Here is an 18,671-nt window from a genome sequence, read left to right as displayed (position 1 = left end):
AGTGTTCGATTACACATAAATTTAGGTTTGTGGAATACAATTATAGATATGTTAACTACGATTTCTTTTTATACTTCTTTTGTAAATAACCTTATTTTCATTGGTTTTGCAATAGTTGGAAATACGAAATGCTACATGAAGGTTTTGAAATATGTAGAGAAACGAAGTTTTTATGATCTTCAATTATTATTCAACAATATAACCATTTCCTACACGTTCGAAAATTTCTAAAGTATTGTAACGTGCTAATAACTTTGAGCTCCACTGTGTGCTTATTGTGCAATGTCAACTCGAATTATTGTTGCGAGAAGCTTGATAGATGTCTATTACTTTTCATCATCCAAGAATAACAGATCACTCTTCTATATTAAAAATTTCACAGACAATCCTCACACACTCAATTATATCAATAATTAGATTATTGTATCGTAAAACTATCAAAACTATTACAACAATCGCGTCTCGAAAGAAACTTGGTTTGTTATCAATGATTTGAGAAACAAAACCCGTTCAACAAACACTATTGACCTCGACCCAGACAATTATTTCGTGAACTTAAGTAAGAATGTTAGTCGTGATGCTCTTTCTTTCCTCGTTCCTTCTAAAAGAATCACTGATATTCTCTTCCACAGACCTGTAAATTGAGCTAGAGCAAACCATACTCAGTATTCAAAACAAGACTTCTTGCGGCAACGATGCGTTATCAACTAAGTAATTTTTGAATTTTCCAGAAGTGATTATTAACATTTTATGTTGTCTAATCAACGAATCCTTTGAAAAGGTGCTTTTTCCTAGCTGTCCAAAAACAGCTATAATTCTTCCCCTGTACAAGGGTGGTGAGAAAAATAACAATAGTAACTATCCTCCTATTGTTTTATTACCAATCCTATCGAAGATAATTGAACGACTATTATCCAGTTTTTATCAAACAAAAAATCTTCATCTCTTAACAATTTGGTTTCCTACCAAATAAATGCACTACTGACGCTGTGCTTTCTGTTCTCAATGAAATATATACCTCACTTAACAATACATTTTATACGGCTTCTGTTTTTTGTGATTTCGCTAATGGTTTGTATCTTACCTTGAATGTCGTAAACAATTGGTAAGAGCTAATGGCAAAGTTTAGTTTCAAGTAAAATACTAGCAAGCAGTGGTGTACCTCAGGGTTCAGTTTCGGGCTCAGTTCTTTCTCTGTTATTCATTAATGATGTCACAGACTTACGAATTGATGGTAAATTCACTTTAATCGCAGATGACACAAGTGTAACCTGGAGTGGTCCAGATATACAAGCTTTACATTCTACCATAGGCAAATACGTCATTACCATTAAGTCCTGGTCTGACGCGAACGGTCTCTGTTTAAACACTGAAAAAACTTTAACTTTATCTTATAACGGCGCTTAACCAGCTCTAAAACTCAACAATGACTTAATACAATCCTCTAATTCTATCCAGTTTCTTGGTCTACATATTGACGGTCTCCCTCAATGATCTGAACATGTAGAAAACTTTACATAAAAAATTCGTCTGTTTATTTTGCGATTAAATCTGTGTTTGTACAGCTCGATTATCGTATTGCTTTAACAACTTACTACTCGGTGATCGAATCGCAACCTCGCTGTGGTTTGTGCTTTCTGGGAGTCTGCGAATCTATCTTCAAATTACAAAAAAGAGCTACCGTTATATTTTTGGTCTGCCTTGCGAACTCTATTTTAAAAAACACAAAATTTTAACTCTCCTCACAAATCTTCAATCAGCTGCATTCGGAATTAAAAATGGCAAATACATTTAATACGTTCCGAAGATTGACAAAGACATTTTTGCTTGAAATATCCTATCTGTGGCAGAATTATACAATTTACCATAGACTCAATACAATGGCATAATTCAATTTAGTGTGAAGTAAGACATATATATGATTATTACTATATTAAGTCAAATTACTATTTTATACTTTTATATTATCTAATATAAAATTGTGTTGCTTTGTCAATAAAATTGTAAGATTTCTAATGACAATAAAGCTTATCTCTCCTCTATCTAATGATTCTTGACTATCTAATGATTTATTTTAAATTCAGTAGATCGTTCCACTGAAGAATCACAATTCGCAAGTTTTATTTAAATTTCCGTCTAATTTATCAAGAATCGGCATTTAGCTTTCTTCAGCATTATTTATAAAGCTTCCGTCAGATATATCAGTTAATTGTACGAGGTATTCTTTATCTAAATCATTAGCGTCATTCATTAATTCATAAATATCTCGTTCGTTTATGTCATCAAATCCTTCTCCCACCCACTGATCTAGCAATATTTACTTTACGTTCGATATTTATAAAAGGTGATTCATTTAGAGGTATTTTTTTTAATAAAAAAAATGAGCAAAAACATTTTCACTTTATAATCTTTATTATTATATAAAAGAACTATTTTTTACAATTATTTATGGAAAATAATTTTTTTCAAATTGCTCTAGCAGTAAAGCCATGGTTTCACGGGCTGTATGGAAAGTGGCGCTATCTTGTTGGATATAAATGCCGTCAAGACCAGGGATTCCAATTTCGGGCATGAAACATTTTGTTATTATATCGCGATAACGGTCACCATTTATAGTAACGTTCGGGCCGGCCTTTGTTTTGAAGAGAAATGAATCGATTTTCACATCAAATAGTTGTTTTGTCTGGATTTAATTGCAACTCTTAAGCCTCTTTAGTTTGTTCATATCGGTTGATCGGCTTCAATTCTTCACTTTTGAATTATGTTATGTTCTTAAAGATAGATCCTTACGTAAATATATTAAATTGTTAAGCAATCCAAACCAAGCTGTGGCGAATTTCGACTAATCGTCACTTCACGGTCTTCACGTACACTCCCCCCTACTGCCCCTATATTTCCTTCATTACGTGATGGATATAGTGTATTTAGTCGAGTATTATCCAATTATGAACATTGGGTCTCGAACTTACTGATGGTAGATTGAACTGTGCGTTCGGTAGATGGATTGTGTGGACCGTAAGTTGCTCTAAGCGTCCGATACACATTCCTCGTAAAACGTGTATTTTCGTAATGAAGCTGATCAGTTTGTAGATGCTGGACCAGGCTACGTCTTTCCAAAAAGAAATATCAAACATTACTGAACTGGAGTGACTCAGGTGACACTAATCGATTACAGACACAATATTTTCCAGTAGGTATTTAATGTCAAAGACTTTATTTCTCGAACAAATAGAAATATTTCAGGTAAATTCATATAAATTCATACCTGGATTGCATTTAAAGTTTCTAATTGACAAAGTGTGCCAACATACGTGAAATTTATTGTGGAATGTCAAATTATAATTGTCGCATTACAGAAATACGAGGATGTATTGATATCTAGTTAGCCTAGACCAGTTCCATATATAAACAAAATATTGCATTACCTTAGCAACGAACAATAACTTATTGGAATTGTCAGTGTAAAGTTTGACGTCAAAAAAGTGAACCAGAGTTACGCAATAAATTAAAAGATAAAAAGATGTCCACCAAAATTGTGATAATGGAAAAATAGGAGTATCGAGCCATTTGAAAGGATTAAGAGGTAAGCAGATTTACGAAGATATGCTTAATACCCTTGGTGAGCAATGTCCTTCGTATGCGACCGTGAAAAATTGGACTTCAAGCTTCAAAAGAGGTAAATTTTCCATTAAAGATGATGACCGATCGGGAAGGCCAGTTTCTGTGACATGATTTTATCAGACCGTTCAAAAAAACGAGTGGGATACAAAAAGAGCTCAGTTCACGTCTGGTATCCTGTTTAAACCAAACTACTTACAGGCAGGTACATTTTACTCGTCTATTTGCGTCTTATAATTTGAAATTCAGTTGTAGCAAGTTAACGAGGTATAATGATTTTCCATGTAGGACTACAATTAAGTGCATTAAGTGTCTAAATAACGGCATATAATGCCGTCCAATTAATAATGATTCGATTGCCTTTTAACGAATACTTTGTTGCATAAGATATACATATTTATAAAAATAATAAATGTATAAAATGAGATACCTACGCCTATGGCAGATCAAACAAAATTGTCAGGAACGATTTTTACATTCTGCAATTGATATTAGAAGAACTATAGCAGTCTATTATTTTCTTACACCGCGTTGTTTAAAATTGGAAGGAGACTTATTCAGCTATTGACACTTATAATTCAATTTCAACATGGTAATCAAAGAACCTAATTTATCCAATACAATTGGAAGTATCGTGATTCGAAATGAAGATTTATGTTAGCTTATTATGTTTCTATAGCACATTCAATTAATCGAAACTGACTAGTTTGATATTACCGCATCCAAAATATTTATATAGTGTATCTATATATGAATTCATCATTAATACATAACATTTTTACAATCCCGATAAAATTTAATTTTCGTTGGATAATACGAGGATGTATTGATATCTAGTCATCCTAGACCAGTTCCATGCATAAACAAAATATTGCGTTACCATAACAACGAACAATAACTTATTAGAAGTGTCAGTTGAAAGTTTGACGTCAAAATAGTAAATCAGAGTTACGCAATAAATTATAAGAAAAAAGATGTCCACCGAAATTGTGAAAATCGAAAAATTGGAGTATCGAGCCATCATCAAGTACCTGTATTTAAAAGGGTTAAGAGGTAAGCAAATTTACGAAGATATGCTTAATACCCTTGGTGATCAATGTCCTTCGTATGCGACCGTGAAAAATTGGACTGCAAGCTTCAAAAGAGGTAAGTTTTATATTGAAGATTATGACCGATCGGGAAGGCCAGTTTCCGTGTCAGTCCCCGAAAATATCGATGCAGTTCATGGCATGATTTTATCAGACCGTCGAATTGGGCTAAAACGGATATCTGGAGCACTGAATATTTTATACGAACGTTTTCATCATATAGTTCACGTCAATTTGGACATGAGAAAAATTGCTGCAAATGTTTGAAGGTTGATCAAAAGCGTGCAAGGGTAGAAGCATCGCGTTCGATCTGTGCTCGATTTGAAAACGATGTAGACTTCTTAAACCGAATTGTTAATATGGATGAGACTTAGGTACATTTCTACGATCCAGAAACAAAGCAACAATCGATGGAATAGGGAGACTCTGGTTCTCCAAGACCTAATAAGTTTTGTGTCCAAAAATCTACTGGAAAAGTTCTTGCTTCATTTTTTTGGCATTGCTATGGAGTAATCATGATTTATTTTTTGGATAAGGGTAGAACAATAACTGGAGATTACTATTCGACCTTACTGACAACTCTACGGGGGTAATGAAAGCTGTAGAGGTCCCGTTTTCATACCAAGAAGAAATATTTTTTTTTGAAAGGTCTAGAGACGTTGCAAAAAATCGTATTTTTTAATTCAAAATTTGACCTGTCTAAATTGAAGATACATACAATTTTAAGTGGTTTCCACAATACATTTATGTTCATACCATTTTAAGAAACTTTCTACAACCAGTAATTTTAAAGTTTCCGACCACATCTCTATGTAAACCTTTCGTAAATTAAATATGCATAATTTCATGACAACCTCTAAAAACGATGCTTCTATTTTAATGGCTTTTAACAAAGCTCTTAATGAAGGATTTAGGTGTGGATATGCATCATCACGAGCCTGTTGAATTTTAATGTCGTCGCAACTTACTCCTCTAATCTCAACGGAATAATGCATCTAAAAGATATATTTCGGTGGTTCTCAACCCTCAATCGATAGGGGAGAGAATAGTTTTTGTATAATAATATAAAAATGATCTGACTAAGATACTAAAATGGTCTCATCCATTTGGTATTAGGAAATTATTTGAGAACATCTACACATTCATTACTCATTAGATCCATAAAAACTTTAAATTTTTATGTTTATATAAACAAAAAATGTTCTTAGTGTTCTTATAAATTTAAATATATCAAGTGAAACAGGTATTTTAAATAAAGCTTATGCCTCACTAACAATTAACTCAACGTGCTCGATAACACATGTAACGTGGAATAGTATTTATTTACGTGCAGTAGGGCAGTCGAGCAAACAATTTGGGTTTGGACATTATCAGTGTAGTGGGCTATAATTCCGTATCTGTCCGTATCATAATAAAATAAGTTTATCGTTTTCGAGATCATAAAATCCATTTATCGTGTTGGATAAAAGTGCTTCGGGTTTTACCAAAACTGGGATTGGTTAACTACTGGTTCGGTTTTTTGAACTAGATTCATTATTTTAAAAGACCCATTGGGAGAACGATATTTTTTATGAAATCCCATAAGATTTCATAATCAAGAGGAACTGGCATTTCATGTAATTCATAAATCCAGTTTAAAAAGCTGAACCGGAAGTCAACCAATCCAATTATTGTTAAAACCTATACCTGCGACCTCAATACATGGATTTTGCGACCGGTCAGATATGGAAGTATTTACGTATAGTGTAATGATGCGGTAATCATATTAGTCAAACAGATCCAAAACTATTAATGTCTGTGAGAAACTATTAATCTGTGGGAACAACTGGTGGTCATTTAAAATTATGGGTTCAAAACATCATGGAAAGTCTGTTTTTTTCCTTCGGGAAAAATCCATCCATCAGCGGAACGGTTGTCACTGAACATAATTCTTCTTTATTCATTAATTTCTAGCCTACCAAGGGATTTTTTGAGAACCAGCGTCGCTGAGATTAACACTAGCCTTCGTGCGATTTGTTTTCGACCCCTGCTAGACTAACAATTTTTTAGCAAGTTGAGCAATAATTGTTGCGCCAAATCTTGCTTAATAAATAGGAGATTAAATTGTTTATAGTGAAATAATTTTTAATTTATGATACTTCCTCTAAAGAGGCTTAAATCATATCAGATTGAATAAAATCAAACAAAGTAACATTTCAACATCTCAATTTAAACAAAAAAATTTTATCTGAAAAGTTTACTCAATTAATCAGGAAAAAGTTATAACTCTTATATTCTAAGTACGTACATTGTTCTTCCGACTATCTATTATTTTTTGTAGAAAATTTTTTCTATCTGCCTCTCATTCAAGAATGTGAAGATTATAATTAGTTCTAAATTTTTTTTGCTATTTCGTGGCTTGCATTTTATTTTAATCCCATTGATAATTGCTTATTCCATTTTCTAAATATTATGGCGTTTTGTACTATGTATACACAATTATTACAAAAAATATCGTATACCATGGTATTTTCGGTCTTTCGGCTTGTAGACTTTTGAAAACTGCTTAGGTCGATGCATTTAATACAATTTTATTGGGATAAATTTTTGTTACCATTTTGAGAAGATGATTAACTTTTGCATAAGAACTACCAACAAAAAATATGCTATAGGAATTTTTTTATCAGCAGTTCCTTACGCTGAAATTTCTTGCGGCGGAAACAAATCCTGTATCAGGGCCAACCAAATCAACGTTCACGTATGTCTCATGCCCTCCAGTGTCGAGAGAAACAATGATAACTTGAACCTGTTCCGACTCTACTCTTACAGTCACTATAGTGAGATCGTGTTGGCAGTATTTACCGTCAAACATGTATCTTGAGAAAATCATTAATAAAAAGTTTCGTTTCAAGTTGAAACAACTACTAAAGAAGATGAAAACATATTAAAAACTGACTATGGTTATGATCATGATAGAATAAATCTGAGTTTTTAATGGAAAACTTCGTCCTAAAACGATCTGTCAATTCAAATCATGATCATAATATGGTACGATTCGAGGGGAACAACTGTAGATTCCGAGTTATACAAGTAGTTACATGAATATCTTTGAAACTATGGGAGAGGAAACAACCTGGAAAATGGGAAAACGGCTTTCTCCTCATCATAACAACAAGCCGTGTCACAAATCGCATGTGAATAGCTATTTTTTGGTCGGTAGAAATCTTTCTGCTGATCCGTATCCATCTTACTCACCAGACTTAGCATTGCGAGATTTCTAGCTCTTTTCTAAAATAAATGATCTACTAAACGAATAACGTTTTCTTGCCTGTCATTGAGAAGTAGTAGTGAGAAGAGTAGCCGTTCCGATAGAATTCTTTTAGGGATTGATACAACATTGCGATGCAGGGGAACTAATTTGCAGGAGGTTGATTCAAATTCTATGATATCGTTCTACTTTGTGTTCAATAAAATAAATGACAAGTATTTTTTAACATTAAAATAATGCGTTGCAAATAATGAAATAAAAACGTATAAAAGTAAACCTTTTCCCAACATTATTTATCTTTTAACTGACTTTTGCTGGAATTTTTGGATGAATTGATAATAAATAGCAAATCTATTGAAACAATAAACAAAAAAACTATTCCTCTTCAACAAGGACTTCTAACAATCGTAGTATAAAGCAATATACTGTATACGTGGAAAAAAGCCAATAAATACGTAACGCCAATGGCCGTCCAAAGTCCGCCGGTCTTTGACCCTTTTATTACTACATTTATATGTTTGTTAAACACCCTTTTAGTAAAATTTTTCAAGTCTCAAATCTACTCTCAAAATATCAAATAATAAACTAAAATAATGGTCCACGAATATACCCATTGAATATAGTAAATTTCGTGAGATGTGACATATGAAACATAAAGTACATATGGTAATGAGCCACACCATAACCATATAATACGAATATTAAGCGAATGTCCGTATTCATGCACTCACCATAACCTTTTGCTTAAGCGGAAGACATGGATGACTAACCTGAAAAAGAAAAAAATGTTTAAATGAATTCATGTACTAAGACATGCCGATTATTTGCAATCAAAAGTTTACACCTAAAGATAAAATGCATTTTGAAATGAAATGAAAATATTTACAGTTTTTGTAAATCAAAATCCATAGATATTTTTTGTGTGGATGTAATGGTTTATAAAAACAATAACACAGATTCTTATCTGTAGTTTTTATGATAAATTTATAGTACTGGCATAAATGTTTCGCAAAATTCGCATAGTACTTTGTAACATGCCATTCGGCGACGTTTTTCTTCACATATTTTTAATATTCCTTTGTTCACGTATTGTTGCACAGTAGTCTTTTCGAGTTTTTTAAGAAATTTGTTATCGACCTCCACTCCATTCGAGAAATTCAATAAAACCTCGAAAGTGATTTGAATTCCTCATCTACTCATCTACACTCTAAGTAAAAGTAAGTTTTGTTAAATTTTTGGTGATTTTATTCTTTATATTCTCTGTGCTACAGCTGCCAGGTTGGGAGTTTCCACCACCACATCCAACCACCAGACTACGAATACCACTTATTCCAACATCTAGGAATCCAGATGAGAGCTGCAGCCATCTCGAATTTCCATAGATAAGTCCCAGCCTTACCTTTAATATTCAAATGAGTTTGAGTTGTGTTTTAATTTATACTGGTTTTCGTTGTACTCTTTTGGATACGCAGTTAATGCGAATTTATTATTTTTCAAATAAATTTATTTCTGCTGATACGTTCCGGTGTTTCCGCTTTTTTATCAATTTTTAACGTTATTCGTTAAAAAGTTGGTTAGGTTATTATCCAAATTAATATTAATGATTCACCCTATCTCAGTACCAGTTATTTATATATTCTAACTGAGGCCAAATACCACCTCTTGAGGAAGAGTATCCTGCTGAGGAAATTAAGGTTACAACGTTAAATTTAAAGTTATTGAGCATTCTCTAAAGTATTGTCGAAAAACAGTATAAGTTCAAAATTCATATGTTGAAGCAACCATTGTCCATTTCTACGTTGCTAGTTGTAGTCAATAGAAGTACTACGAAGATCACAAAACAGTACCAGGTGGAACAGCAATATTTTGCCTTTGTAGCCAAGTTTGAGTTTTTTTAACTTTCCTTAGCCAGTACATGTTTTTATATCTAATATCGAGCTCTTGGCGTTTGTTGTTAACTCCACAGCGAAGTTAACATTGTGTCATTCCCAAATACTTTGCAGTGTTAGTATCAGGAATTTGATGATGTGGATTATTACGTGGATATGTCGGTGGAAGTTATTCAAAACTGACATGCGCAGATTTGCTTATATGGAACCTGACACGCCATCTTTTAATTCGGTCGGTTCTTTTAATGTGGTCTATAGATGTTTGTAATTAGATTCTTCATGGTTTTTCAACAGTCAGATATGCAGTGTCAAGCACGATGCACTTAGATTTCGATTAAATGGGCTATGATCCTATCGTTTCTTTGTGTTTTTATACTCCAAAATATGTAAGATTTGAATCATTCTGAATAATATCGTAATAATAATTTGCGCTTCCAAGCCAAACTTCAGAGGCGATAAGATTATACAAGTAGAGTATGAAAATTGAAAGAAATATGAAATATTTTAACGCTATTAATTACAATTAAAAAAAATTGATAAACTATAAAGCTATAGAAAAAAACATTTTTCTATTAGTATATATACACTAAAATAACGTAAAATTTCAACGTTCAAGGTAATCAGGATGCTATGACCATTAACAATATGTTTAATTTTGTCATGTCAATAACCTTTGGAATTATGGCCATGCACAAAGCAGCTGTTGGTAGGAAATAAGTGTTAATTAATTTTTTGAGTGGGTATTTTATTACGTACTGCTATTGATATTTTCTGTATTTTGAAAGAATTTTGATATATTTATTTATAATGAAATTTAATTATTGCGATATTTTTCGATTTCTATATTATGTAGAGAAAAACATAACTATCAAGTATCAGAGCAATATTTTTAATTCGAATAACTTCATACACACTTCAGAGTTTCCTTTTGATTATTTTTCATTTTCTTATCTTCTGGTTGATGGCTCAAAACTCTAGATCGAGAGGTCCGGGTTCGATACCCACTTACTACAAAAATATTTTGTAATTATTATGTATTGAATTATTTTTAAGAGTAAGACGTGTGAATTCATGCATTCAATAATAAGTACTGTTTAATAGTAATGTGTTCATTGTATCGTATTCTAAATAAGCCCTTTATAAAAGATTAACTATGCGCAAACAATTAAATTCAGTAAAACAATTTCTTTTTGTATCTCTTATTAAATGCCCCAAAATGATCATATATAATGGAAACATAACAAAGCAATATTAAGGGCATACAATGTTCATCCACTATGATTTGTTTTTCACAGAGAATATTTCTTACTTTCTATCTCAACACTAAAATTCTAGCAATTATCTAAGCATTTATATGATGATTTGCAAATATCATTTCGGCACATTTCGATCGAGTTGATAAACTCTGTGCCTTACAAGTTTACAAAGTTTTTGAAAAGTCTATTGATAGGCTTTCAGTAATACCACTACATACCAAATCACTTTCGTAATTGAAAGAATATTTTTTATATATTTCCAAACACTTTGAAACTTGCGGAACGTCAGGATGAAGTGGAAAAGTGGAAAATTGGAGCACCATCAATAAACTAAATGATGAATCATGAGTGAATATAGATCACATTGTACCAAATAAGGTACAGACAAAAAGATAATAAACAATTCCTGCGAGCGATGTTTTGAATGATAAATTTTCAGTAAAAGCCGTTTAACTTTTGGATCGGCATAAAAAAGTGATGGTTCGTGGTGAGACTTTACTTTAAATAGGAAAGTTTTGAATTATCGAAGACAAATCAAAAATCCCTTAATAACATAACAGCACCTCACGACAATTAATAATCAAAACAACCTTAACAATACATATAATAGTTTATTTATTCCTAACGAAGTTAATCGTTTCATACAAACAACCAATATATGTGTCTTAGCAGAAAAACTATTCCATTTTTTCAACACCATTCAAGGAAAAATTACTGCTAAATTTACCCTTTATGACTTAATTTCTTCATTGGTCTCTATTCAACCAAAAATCTTCTAGCCCAATCTCTCTTATCTTATTGTTTATGCCTATTCACCATGGTATTTTCTGTGGTATTATCCTTTGTCATCTTTCAAATGGATTCAAATAAAAATTTTGTTTCCATAGTTGTAACATTTACATGCAGTTATTAGTTGTCCTCAATAATCTTGATATAGATATGCCCTCGACTTGTGGACAAAAATCCATGTCTGTAGCTTCCAGTAAGTGTATATTTTTCTATTTTGGCTACCATAAGAAACAATGCTTTTTATGATTGTGTTGTATATTCTTTTCTTATTGTTTTTGGATATGTAGTTGGTGGTCTATAAAACACAGTTCAGCATTGATATTGCTTTTCTCTCCTGGATATTACTATCTTTAATAGCATCGCACAATATTTCGTCACGAATAATCCTAATACTTCGTGTGCAGCAAACAAAACCAAAAAAAAAACATCAAACCCAACGAGCATCTCTCTCTATTGAAATTTGATAAAGAACAGCATTTAATTCTTTGGTTATATCACATTTAATATAACTCATCGAAGTCAAAAAAAGGTAATCCTTTCATAGTACATTTTAGATATTTGTTAGAAATCGGTGGTACCCAAGGAGGCGGACTGTTAACGATATATGTGCATTTAAGGGGCATTAAGGTGAAAACTTTTGAAAACCAATAATTAATTTCTTTAATATGACGCATATTATACATATTTTCACAATAAATAGGTAGTTCCATAGTTTCAAACATCAATTTCCTATTTACTATTTTATTTGTTATACAAAAAAGTAAAATATGATGAATTTTATGCAAAATGTATAACTATTTGAAAATTATTTACATATATAACTTAATGTTACCTACAGTAATTGCAGCTGTTTTATCTACTGCAGGCAGCGAACTAACCCAGGAATTCAAAATGAAGTTTTGTAGTTTTTCAAAATTATTCTAACCACCGATAGCACCAGCAGACCCAAATACTAATTCGTTAATGTGAAGGAATAAAGTTTTTTAAAGTGGTTAATTCAAAATACAATGGTAAGCAATAATATCTATTAGTAGAAAGTACTTAATTGGTAATGTATTTTATGAAATTGATAAAAATATTTTGTTATCACTTTATCTATAAAAAACTACAAAGTTGTTCACACTGATTATCCTAAGCTTTTTTATTCATTAATTTTTAATTAAGATTCCTAATACGCAGCATTAGAATCAGTTATCGGTTCCCGTAATTGATGCTATTGGCTAAAAGAAAAACATATGATCCCTGTTTTCGTAAGCTATTTGTTGCTAATCACTATGTTAAATGAAACGTTATACCGACTTAATTTCAGAATAGAAACCTTGAAAACTAACGGTATAATGTACTGAATAAAATTTAAATTTATACATTTGTAAATTAGATGTTCTGATTTGCAGTCTTGAATATGTCTATCTGAATGTGTAAAATACCAGTAATTATTATAGAATTGAATATGTTGGAATATTTGTCAGTTTACAACATATTCTTTTTAACGTATTATACGAAACATTTGAAATATAATCTACAAATTTATAGTACCAACTTTCCGATGTAATGAAATCCCCCTCGGTTCACGGGGCAGATGTCAAATAATTTTCATTTCATATATATTGCTTTCTCTGCCAACACTGCACCTTATTTCCTTATCATTATATTATACCATCGATCAATAAATTCCTGGTCTAGCAAACAAAAAAACAAGCTTTCTAGCCAAACTTCATTTTATTAATCAAAATATTTTCTTTTCTTCGAACATTTGTATACAATTTTTATAGAAAGATTTTCTTTAACTTTAGAATAAATTTCTGTTTCATTGATGACTTTTTCATTTGATTTATATAATATTCTTATGATTGATGATATTGATCATCAATGAACATAGCCAGTAGTCGGTGATCTCAAAAATATGATGTGTGCTGAAGAAATCCGAAGTTCGATTAATTTAATTCCACGTTCATTTTCAACCATACGGCGAATTTTTTTTCAGCCGATTGCAGCGTTGCTTCGGACAGCTTACTATTCAGAATTAGTGGTGATTATAAATTTCGTCTATGGTCACACCCCGACACAAAAAATCATTTTTTATGTCGAAACAAATTCAGTCATCAATTCGTTCTATTTTCCATTTAAAAGATTCTGATTCATACTCACATCTGCAGGTGAAGTTGAAAACCCGGTACAGATCTAATAATAATCAGTTGTTGTTACTCCAGTTATCCTCTTAATAGTTTTCTTTTCCAGAAATATTTTGTGTTTTGTCTTTTTTTGTCATTAAACAAATTCTATTTGCCTACTGGTCTTACTATTGTTACGTAAACCATAAACTTGACAGTTCTTTCCAAATTTTTGTCTCTTGGTAATTTCACAAGCCATTCTGCTGCTTATTTCTTTTAGATAGTATCTTTGCAAATTCAACCATCTGTTGTTTTTTGGCTGCACTTTCTAACCTGCATAATTGCAAGTTCCTGTCCGTTAATATTCTCATTTCCACCTATGTTGTTTTTTGTTTATTTATCTAAAAACGAACATCTCGACACATTTCAAGTTTTTTATCGGAACACTTTTTATCGAAGAATTTAATGGTTTAATAGAGTACGTATGTATAAACATAATTAGAGATTGAATAAATAATAAAACATAGGAACTAAAAATTTTTTTAATATCTTAGAATTTCCTTATCTTGAAAATACTTATCTCAGTGACAATCATTGTAAAGATAGTTGAACGCATTTTGTACAAATTAAAAAATACTCCGAACACGTGTTTTAAATTTTACTAAATGAATCGAGAATACCATCTATTAATGAAACTTTCAAAATACACGTGTGACAATCTACGATGTATAAATGATGACAGTTTTAGAAGATTATTTTTCTAAAGTATAAAAAAACCTCCTGGCTTACTTTCCCAACCCCACGTCAGTCGTCGCCGAGTCACTCACTCGATTAGTAAAGAGTAAAAACCCTGAAGTGTTCGTGTCTTACGTTGCAAGACTTAAATTTAGGTAAAGCAACAGGTTCGGAATAAGGTTCTGATGTGACGAACAATTTCATTATTTAATGGATAGTTCGTAAAGTCAAAAGTAAAAACAAAGAATGTAAAAATAGAGTAAACTGCCATGGATAATTTATAGTGAGATCAAATTATTGAAACGAAACACATGTACGTTTAATCAATAACTCAACTAAATAACTAAACATATCTATAATTTTCAACCAGCATTAGTACTCCTACTAAGTTGATGTTAATATCTGACTCATTTATGATTCTATCGAGTCTTGCCTTGTTTGCTTTTCAAGAACCATTAGTGATATTCAATTTGTTTTATACCACTCACTATTTGATGCGCATTTTGACAATCAAGTTATTGTCTTTAGAATTTACATATTAACTTGGGTCCCACAAGGCAATAACTTGGTTATCGAAATACGAGCCAAACAGTGTAAAGGATCAGTTAAAGCATCATAAACGCGATGCAGTAGTGCCGGGTAATCTATGAATGTTGTTAACGCTTTCCAACAGAAATCGGAAATATATCGAGTGGTAGAAAATGTGAAACTACTATTTGCTGTATTACAAATAGTAAAAGATGGGTGCATAGAATTAGCTAAAAAAGGAAAGAGCTTGGAAAATATCATTGCTAATGCCGTTTGTCTTCAGAATATTTCGAGAAACGGCATGCCAACAAGGATATTTGCTACACGTTTTATCAAATTTAAAATCATTTTTGCTTCAGAATGTGCCAATAAATTCAGATAGTTGTTCTCCCGCTGCTCTATAGTGATACGTCTTGGTTCGTGCGTTTTCTTTGTGATCTGTTCGAACGCCTTTCGTGTCTAATACAAGATTGTATATACATTTGCCTATTTTTTTACATGCTTTTGTATTTTATTGATATACTTTTTGTAAATTTCGAAAACCCTCATTAAAAAAGACTTTCGTCTGCTCGAACAGTTACAAGTTCACTTCTTGTCACTGAAGCACTTATTTCTAAAATAGTATTTGAGGAACTGATAGAAATCGCTTGGAATAAAGTCGACACTGAAAGAATGTCTCAAATCTCAAATTCGTATGCCTGCACAAACTTCCTGGTCCATTTCCGTACTTTACTACCATTCATTGCTTCAGTGCTATAAATCAGCGAGCTATTGAGGAACTACACGTTTTAAAGGCGCGTATTATCCATGTTCTTAGATATCAACAAATTCATCAACTTTTAGATTCTAATTTCATGTTTGTTTTAGTTATTGGTTCACAATTTATGTGCGATTTAAAATATTTAGATTTATAACTAAGAGAAGTGAGCTCAATACGATACAGTTAGAAGTCAATGCGTGACGGTGTTTCAACTAAAAATGTATTTATAGCCAAGCACCTATCTCTGAAGTGCATTTTTATCTTATTCCATATGAGATGCCGTAATTGTACTGCTCTAAGGTGACTGTAATCATTCGAGGGGAACAATTATTATGAAAAATACGGACGTGAAATTCATCTTGATGTAAATGAAAAATTATGGTAATAATCTTAAATGAGATTTTTACTTCTGAATACAATTCTTGTTTTGATTAATCTCAAATTCTCAAAAACTAATCCTATTTGTTATATATATATATATATATATATATATATATATATATATATATATATATATATATATATATATATATATATATATATATATACCTAGTTATGTATATATAAATATATATTTATATATATACACGATTACCTTTAAAATATTATCTATTTAACTTGCTCAAAATTCCTTCATTTCTCAACAAGATAGCATTTTTTTATGATTTTAGTATTTCTTTGTTTTGGAGTAGCAGTCTATATAAAAAATTAGAATTTTCCAGGAAAGCATAAAACTTCAATTCGAAAAAGAAAACTTCTATTTCTTTTTCTTAGTAGACTCGACGTTTTGTTCGCTAAATCTACTACAAAATGGACGTGTTTCAATTGATTTAACTAGAGTTTTTTTATTTTTCAGATGCCCTCTAAAATTTGGCATTTATGGAATTTTCTGCGGATTTTTTACAAAAATAACATCTGAACTTCGAATTTACCGTTAAACTGTAGTAACTGGAGATCACACCTAGGTAGAAGTGAAAGGACATTATATCTCTGCGGAATTAGAAAGACTAAGAAAGAGGGAAATATAAATTTTATTCTTTATATCTGTTATTAGGGCAAAATAATTCTGAATCACATAAACCACACATGTCTTATTGTATCTACGTACATATCTTTAATTCAACCAAAACCGTTGGTTGAGTTCTCGGCGTAACTAATCCAATGAAGGAGGACTTCATTGTCAAACATTTGAATATATTTTTTGGTATTTTTACCTGTGAATTTAAAATCAAATTTTTTGTATATAAAGCTAGTGTTAAATAATTCACAACTTTGTATCCCAGTATCCGTGTACAAGCTGTCTTAAATACTCTTATCTTGTATGAAAGCTGTAATTAATTATATAAATGGATATTTTTGGTCGTTAAGAGTCACATCAATATAAAATAAAAGTAAGTAATTTGATAGGTTAGTGGAACTCCAAGTGTCCTAGGGTCACTTTGAATCACTAAACTAAGAGGTTAGTTCCCATCAGGAGTGGTCAGTGTATCTTATCGTATACAATAAAAGCTATAAATTCTGGTAGACAAGGACATTATGGTCCTTCACAGTCACATTTATATAAGACATATATTAGGTAATCCGAGACGACACGTTAATGGAGGGTAAAATAAGGAACTCTTTGTATCACTTACAGATCCTAATGGTTCCCAATCAGGAGTGGTGAGATAATTAGTTTAAAAAATGAATGAATGAATCTACGTAGCAATGTAAGTACTTGAACAAAGTTGGTGAACATCGCTTAGAGCAGTATTTGAATATGGTATTATTATACTAAATATTATCTCCACCCATGTACAAAAATAGGTGAAAAAGATAGAAATAATGAATTTTATTTTAATGTGTGTACCATACAAGAATTTAATACGCACATATTTTAGAAAGTATCCATATATTCGAGAGTTGAAACTAGTCTCATTAGGATAAGATTTTAAAACAATTTTTGTGGGAATACGAGGCAAACAGTCCTCATTAGGCGTATTATGATTTTTGTAATAACACACGTCAATATTTCTGCCAGGAATGTCCTACACATATTTATTTTATTGTCGTTGTATCTAACTGAAATTGAGAATCAAGTTTGTTTTTAGATTAACAAGAAGCCATAAATAACCATTAAGACAATTTTATGATTACTTATTGAATGTTTGCATTTTCTCAAATTCGTGCATATTATTACGGATATATGTACATAAATGTAACCAGAAATATAATTGAAAGTCATAAAAAGCTTTTGAACTCTAAATTAACGACAACATAAAGCTACTATATACTGAAACTAGTAAGAAGAAGATGGAGAGAAATTAGTTTTTTTGTTTATGTCAACTAGTAAGGTCACGAGTTCAAGTAGAGTATTGAAGAATACTGGTTTGTATAAAACGGTTACATATCATCAACGACCATGGAAGTCCTTTTCTATTTCCATGTCAACGACGCTCAAAAATTTATTTGTCTGAAAGTAGAATATTTATTTGATACTATGAGGAGTCGAACTGCTCGTTGTTACTGCTCATATACAGGATGAATAGCTAATAACATATTTGTATACAAATTGGAACACACATAGTTTAACAGATAGTACTTCTACTGAAAGCTGAAATCTTTATCTAAAAAACCGACCACTCTAATTATATAATCAATATTTCATACT

General features: G+C 31.4%; 1 protein-coding gene across 3 annotated transcripts in view; it reads right to left on the bottom strand.

Moving 5' to 3' along the window:
* LOC130448975 (protein spinster) overlaps positions 1-18,671 on the bottom strand; it is a 162,176-nt gene that overhangs the window by 88,628 nt on the left and 54,877 nt on the right. The gene's annotated exons all lie outside the window — the stretch shown is intronic.

The sequence above is a fragment of the Diorhabda sublineata genome, chromosome 9 (genome assembly GCF_026230105.1).
Source record: "Diorhabda sublineata isolate icDioSubl1.1 chromosome 9, icDioSubl1.1, whole genome shotgun sequence".
Lineage (NCBI taxonomy): Eukaryota > Metazoa > Arthropoda > Insecta > Coleoptera > Chrysomelidae > Diorhabda > Diorhabda sublineata.
The sequence above is the reverse complement of the archived record's forward strand: the minus strand, read 5'-3'. Positions and strand labels throughout refer to the sequence as shown.